The sequence below is a fragment of the Manis pentadactyla genome, chromosome 9 (assembly GCF_030020395.1).
Source record: "Manis pentadactyla isolate mManPen7 chromosome 9, mManPen7.hap1, whole genome shotgun sequence".
Taxonomy (NCBI): Eukaryota; Metazoa; Chordata; class Mammalia; order Pholidota; family Manidae; genus Manis; species Manis pentadactyla.
The window spans coordinates 18,056,968-18,064,587 of NC_080027.1; positions in this window are offsets into that span (position 1 = coordinate 18,056,968).

The window sequence follows — 7,620 nt, forward strand, 5'->3', positions numbered from 1 at the left end:
GAGAAGTGACTGATGGTTACCATGGGGGAGGGGTTGGAGTGGTGGGTGAAATAGGTGAAGGGAATAAAGATGCAAAAAATCTCAATCATAATATAAATTAGTCAAGGGGATGAAAGTCCAGCATAGAGAATGTAGTCCATAGTTCTATAAAAACTTTCTATGTTGACATAGTAACTACACTAGTTGGGGTAATGTAGATTACCATCAAATCACTATGTTGCATACTTGACACCAATGTAATACAGTCTATTAACTGTAATTTAATAAAAGAAATACAGCAATCACACAGAAAAATTTTTATGGAAAATCAGAAAAAATAAAATATACAAAAAACAGACAAACAACTATACTGCAGAAAAGAAAGAAGCAGGCATTAACCACCAAGTGGAGAACAGGTATCATTAGCTCAGTCCCTTAAAGCAACAGGCTTTCATTTCTATGAGTACAAACTAAGATTCCCCTCCAAGAATTCCTGAGGGTAGTGAGGACAGAGAGGTTCTGTGATGTTAGAACAGGGGAGGGACCCCAGGCTCAGGTAAAGGAAAACACACCTGTGACATCAGCATGAGAGAGGTGATCTCATAACATTCATGATCCCCAGAGGCTAAGTTATGGGACACAGCCGGTGAAGGGGGGTGGGATTTGTACTCATAAGTCAGCTGACTTCTAAAAGCCTACTTGAAAAGGGTACCTACAATACAGGCATTCAAAGGTATGAAGCACGTGTTAGACATGCAGTTTCTTGAGGCTTTTTCTTTGTCTAACTACTGGTATGTAATGCTGTCTTATTACAGGGTAGCTGCTTCCCTACTAAAACTACTTGTTGGGTAAAGGCAAGTTTTCGACCAGAATCCCTACCTGGCCTGGATAGTGATGTGCATACAAGGGCCTGTTTGCATAACAATGTGATGTTTACCATGGCAGAGCAGCTGGGGTAAGGGGTGGAGAATAGCAGCCATTCTTTCCTTCCCTCCATTCCTGCTACGTAATTGGCCAGATGCCCACCAGTTATCAGGGATCTGCCCATGGAGTTCCTCCTGGAAGGAGGGTCGGGGGAAGGAATGAACCAGGGCCAGAGAGGGAGGACTTGGATCATGGTGGAAGAGAGAGCAGAGCTGCTGGGGTTCGAAGAGGGAGTGCTGCAGGAGAGAGACTGAGCCATGAGAAATAAACCTAGTAATCCCCAACCTATCCTTTCCCTTGTCTTCCTTCAATCTCATTGGATTTATAGAGAACTTGCCCTGGGCAGGGAACACCCTTCCTACCAGAGCTACACATTAAGGTACATACATTTATTTATATTTATTAGCCATTAGGTTACAAATATGCCATTTGGGGATGCTTATCATTACTGCAGAGGACCTGTGAGGGAGACAGACATGGTGGGAAGCACAGAGGTGGGGTCTTCCTGCTGCTGTTCCTACCACCTATGATCCAACCACCAGTCCTAAGGTTATTGATCCCACATGTCCATGAAGCCTTCAAGGACTCTTTGAGGACTTCGCTCAGTCTTCTGCAGATGCATGCAGGGTAATGACTTTTGCTCTAGGCAATAGCTGAGACAAGATGGTGAAAGACCATGAGTTGCCTCTGTGCTTTAACTTTAGCTGTTAAATTCTATTATTTTATCTTCAAATCATTTGAAATGCACACCTTTTAACAATTATCTTAAAGAAGACTTTAACAAATGTTTGCTCCTATTGTTATTTTAAACACAAACATGTGAAGCTATATCTATAAATTTAATTCCTCTTTTAAAGACTTCAATTTCTGTCAACAAATGAACTGTACTTAAATACTTATAGTTCCAACAAAGTGATCTTTTAGAAATAACACATACAGTAAATCTAAACTTTCATTGTCTCTTCTAATATTGAAGAACTTAGAGAAGATTTCACTTTAAAAAATCATAAATCTAAATCAATTGCCCTTAAACCAAAACCACAATGAGATACCACCAGAATGCCACTATCCAAAAGACAAGAAATAACAGGTTTTGGCAAGGATGTGGAGAAAAGGGAACCCTCCTACACTGCTGGTGGAACATAAGTTGACCCTGGTTGATCAAGTATTTGGATTTTAGACTTTCAGATGTAGAACTATAAATATAGAGAACTTTGGGCTTGATGTGATTCTAAGGCTTAGGTAATTGAGGGACACTTGCATTCTTTTGCATCCTTAGGACATTACAACTCCTGAAGATATTTTAAATGATACCCAATTGAAATTTGGAGATTTCATTTGGCTTCGGAGCTTTTAGATAACAACCTATGAGTTTTGAAAAATGTCTCCTTTACCAGGTGATCAGAACTAACATCACCAATATTGGGACACATCATGTATCTCTGGATGTGATAGAGCATGTCCCTGTACTTCCATGATACATGCTAAAATATGTGGGATAAGTGGTCATAAAACTGCAAACTACAAATGAATTTAAATGTGTATAAAGCAAATGTGGCAAAGTATAAGTGGTGACTATAGGTGAAGAATATATATGTGTATTATTGTAGTTTTTCAATGGGTTTGTAATTTTTACAAAATAAAGGATCAAATAGAAAAGAAAATGCCTTCTATTGTAGTTAGGATTAATTAGTTTCACATTTTTCAATGATCCAATAAATAAGTCAATATCACATTGTCTTTTTTGAAACTTTACTTTTCTCTGAATATCCTTCTTTGTTATGGATTCATGGCTCTTTATAGATTAAAGGTATTTCAACTATGGTCAAAAGTCTCCATTATTATAAATTTAGCCAGTAGAACCACCTATGCAATTGGTCCTTACATTCTTTGGACATGACCTCATTAATATTTAAAAGTGCTCTTGCTTTCTAAACATAAAATGGCTTAAATTTACTTTATATCTCTCTGTAAGAATATAAAATCAATCATTTCTTTAAGGGGTCTGATTACTTCACTGAAAAAAAATAGTATTAGAGATTAGGATGCCTGTAGCATAAGATTTTCAAATACGGAATAAGAAAAATAGCAACTACTTACTACATTGTAATTGTTACAGGGATTAAATGAGATAAATCATAAGAAATGCAGTGCATAGTGTATGGTCCATAGGAAATATTAAACAAATGTTACCTCTCATTTTTATTAATACTAAAATGGAAAAGATAAGGAATGGAATCTCTTAACTATTCCAATTCTTCCAGAATTGGAGAGAAATTCATTGGCACATGATTGGTTTAGCTGCTTTAGAGGACATTCCTTGTTTGTTGCCCTCTCAACTCCTCCTACACCTTTAATATTTTTTAACCTTCCTTGAACTGGAGCTCTGACCAAGTTGCTTATTTTATGAGGCTCATGGATGCTAAAGATACTAGGGAGTTCTTTGAAAGGAGCAGTCCAGTGTCTTTAAAGAGGGAGATAAGATATTTTATGGAAAACAAGACTTTCCAGGCTTTGGTGAGTTTATTTGGATATATTTTCAGCAAGTTGACTGTCTTATTGTTTGAGGTACATTGTTTGAGTGACAGAAGAATATCCAGGATATCCCAGGATTTACATTCATGCTCATCTAGAGACTTAGACCTTGAGTCTACCTATCATAACATAATTGTCTCTGGTAACTTTCCTATTTTTTTAATTGCAAGATTTTCAGTCTTGGATAAATAATAATGCTATGTCAAGGGCTTTTTTGAGGAAAAAATAACAGTGCATGTGCTTTATAACCAATACAGAATTTTGTTTTAATATGCCTTAATCTAATGCTCTGGGTAATGTGGCAAAAACATGGGGTTGGGCTCCATACACAAAAGTGAACTCAAAATGGACCAAAGACCTGAATGTAAGTCATGAAACCAATAAAACTCTTAGAAGAAAAAATAGGCAAAAATCTCCTGAATATAAACATGAGCAACTTTTTCCTGAACGCATGTCCTTGAGTAAGGGAAACAAAAGCAAAAATGAACAAATGGGACTACATCAAGCTAAAAAGCTTCTGTACAGCAAAGGACACCATCATTAGAACAAAAAGGCATCCTACAGTATGGGAGAATATAGTTGTAAATGACATATCTGACAAGGGGTTAACATCCAAAATATATAAAGAACATAAACGCATCAACACCCAAAAGGCAAATAACCTGATTAAAAAATGGGCAGAGAATATGAACAGACACTTCTCCAAAGAAGAAATTCAGACGGCCAACAGGCACATGAAAAGATGCTACACATCGCTAATTATCAGGGAAATGCAAATTAAAACCACAATGAGATATCACCTCACATCAGTTAGAATGGCCAACATAGAAAAGACTAGGAACAACAAATCCTGGCAAGTATGCACAGAGAAGGAAACCCTCCTACACTGCTGGTGGGAAAGCAAGCTAGTTCAACCATGTGGAAAGCAATATGGATGTTCCTCAAAAACCTAAAAATAGAAATACCATTTGACCCAGAATTCCACTCCTAGGAATTTACCCTAAGAAAACAACTTCTCAGATTCAAAAAGACATAAATGCACCCCTATGTTTATTGCAGCACTATTTACAGTAGCCAAGATATAGAAGCAACCTAAGTGTCCATCAGTAGATGAATGGATAAAGAAGAGGTGGTACATATACACAAAGGAATACTATTCAGCCATAAGAAAGAAGCAAATCCTACCATTTGCAACAACATGGATGGAGCTGGAGGGTATTATACTCAACCAGGCAGAGAAAGACAAATACCAAATAATTTCCCTCATTTCTGGAGTATAACAGTGAAGCAAAACTGAAGGAACAAAACAGCAGCAGACTCACAGAAAGAAGGGACTAGTGGTTACCAAAGGGGAGGGGTGGAGGAGGGTGCATGGGGAGGGAGGGAGTAAGGGATTGTGGGGTATCATGATGGGTGCACATGGTGTGTGTGGGGTCACGGGGAAGACAGTATAGCACAGAGAAGATAAGTAGGGACTCTGCCGCATCTTACTACCCTGATGGACAGTGACTGTAATGGGGTATGGGGGGACTCGATAATAAGGGTGAATGTAGTAACCACTTTGTTTTTCTTGTGAAACCTTCATAAGAGTGCATATCAATGATAACTTAATAAAAATAAATAAATTAAAAAACAAAACATGTCTGATCATCTACATTTGCTCTCTTACAACACTAAACTATGTTTTCTACCTTTATGTTGTATCTACCTACCACTTCAGCATCTTATTAAAAATAATAAAGAGAGAAATGTGGTATCCACATATAAATCAAGTATAAAAATCAAATGTGTATTCATATTTGAACTGACTGTTTATAGTTCATAATGCATGAGCAAAACCAAAAGTTTCTGTGATGACTGCCCTTGTACTGTTCACCATGTAACTTATTCACTATGCAAGAATTTGTTCTCCATGTAAGAACTTGTTCGTTATGCTTCAGAAGATTGGAGACTGACGAAAATAGGCTTGGGGTGGATTAATGATTGTGCATTGAGCATTGACTCCCCTATACAGAATTTTATTGTTGTTAACAACCATTTGATCAATAAATATGAGAGATGCCCTAACAACAACAACCAAGAAAAAGTACACACTTCCAATTGTAAAATAAATAAGCAACCGGGATGTAATGTATAGCATAAGGAATATAGTCAAAATATTGTAACAACTTGGTATGGTGATAGCTGGTACTTAGAATTATCATGTATATAAATGTTGAATCACTGTGTTGTACACCTGAAACTAATGTAATGTAATACTGTGTGTCAACTACCCTTCAATAAAAAATAATTATCTAAAAAAAAAAAAAAAAAAAAAAACCATGTGGTTAGGGTCAGGAAGCATGTCTAGATTCCAAGTGTGGTTCAGCCAGTCAGTGGATGATATTGGGCAAGTCACATCCACACTATAAATTTTGGTTTCCCATTTTTAAAATGCAGATAAAAACACATACATTTTTTAAATGGATATGAAAAGTTCTCTAATGCAAGTTAGAGAACTGACTGAATATTGCAGCTGGAGCCCAGTTATCCTATCATTTGCCCAAGCCTCATTTAATGATTAAGTTAACATCAATTAAAAGCAGGGAAGACAGGAAAGAACTTACTAATGCTCCAGATGTATTGAGGGATTCCTCTAAGCTGGAGACTGGAAAGAATCAGAACTATGGAGAGACATGAAATCACCTATATGTATGACATGCCTGCTGGAAAAGCAGCAGGACAGGATCCACCCAGAGTCAACAGACACACAAACTGGAACAGATCCAACTCAGAGTTGTTATTCATCAGAGCCAGATTGTGCAAAGCTTGGCTGGTTGACCCTTGATTCTATCCTGATTTTTGCTAGACATTTTGCAAGTGTGTGGATTACTAGAGCATAAGGCAGTTAGAAGGGGTACTGGAGACAGGAAGCAACAGAGAGCTCCCGACTCTTAGAAGAGCAGAGGGCCTCACACAAAGACAGCAAACCATTGTCACCTCGAAACATGTCCCATCCCTTCCCCAAAATACCAGGGGCATGCACAGTATTTTTTCTTAAATTGTAAATAGGAACTCCCAAACTCAAAGATAAAAAGAAAACCAGAAATGACTACAGAACTGACAAGGAAAGAGAGGAATCAAACTCAGTCTGTGGACGAATTCCTGTTTGCTGACAAAGAGCAATCAGAAGACCTCTCTTTCTTTAAGTGAAATTGTGGTATTTTCTGTTACATGCATAAAAAAGAATCACCTAGAGATTTAGGAAATTAAATATTGGAACCCTGAGCAAAACCTCAACAGATGGCCTAGCAGCAAAGTGGACACAGTTGATAGACAAGTTTGAACATCCATCTGAATGGCATTCCAAAAGAATGTGAGTGAGCAAATGGAGTGATAAGAACAATTTACAAAGAGGGAAAGGAAGGAAGAAGTAGCAGAACGAGCAGGAGGAGCAGGAGACTGCGATGCGTCCATGTTGTTGCGTGCATCAGTATTTCATTCATTTTATTCCTGCATACTGTTCCATTATAGCCTATCATGTATGGGCATGATCTGCTCTCTGGTAGGCCCATGTCACAAGAAACAGCTCCATCAATGCTGGATTCCAAATTAGACCTGGGAAATATTTAAAAAGACTAGCCGAGTACATTCTGTGCTGTCTTCAAAAGGACAAGTGCCATTCTTTATCAACCACACGGTCAGTCCTACATGGCCCAAAAGCAGGTGAAAAGAAATGTGAGAAAGTTGGTACTGAAGCCTCTCCGAAGGGGCTCTATGTTGTATTCCTGCTGGGCAATATGATTATAAACTAACAAAGATTTAACCCTAGGTGATAAGAATTGGAATATTATACCCATTAACAGTCTTAAAAGGCAGTTTTCCAGGGAACTTCTGAAGGCATACAGTCCCTAGAAATTGAGTGCCTCAAAACAAAAACAAAAGCCAGAAATCTGCATAAATGTTTCCACTAAAAACCAGTGAAGATTCTCTCAGATGTCTCCCACCACTAAGTCCCATTCTCCTTCACATACGTTTGTCCTTTATTGTTTTGATTTTATTTATTTTTCCTAGTTTAAGGTTATACAATTCTGATTTTCCATAAAATATTCCCCTTAACTGCTAATAATGACTTGTGTGGGTTCAAAGAACAATCTCACCTTAACTCTTAATTTATTTCTTTAAAGCTACTGCGAGTGTCAT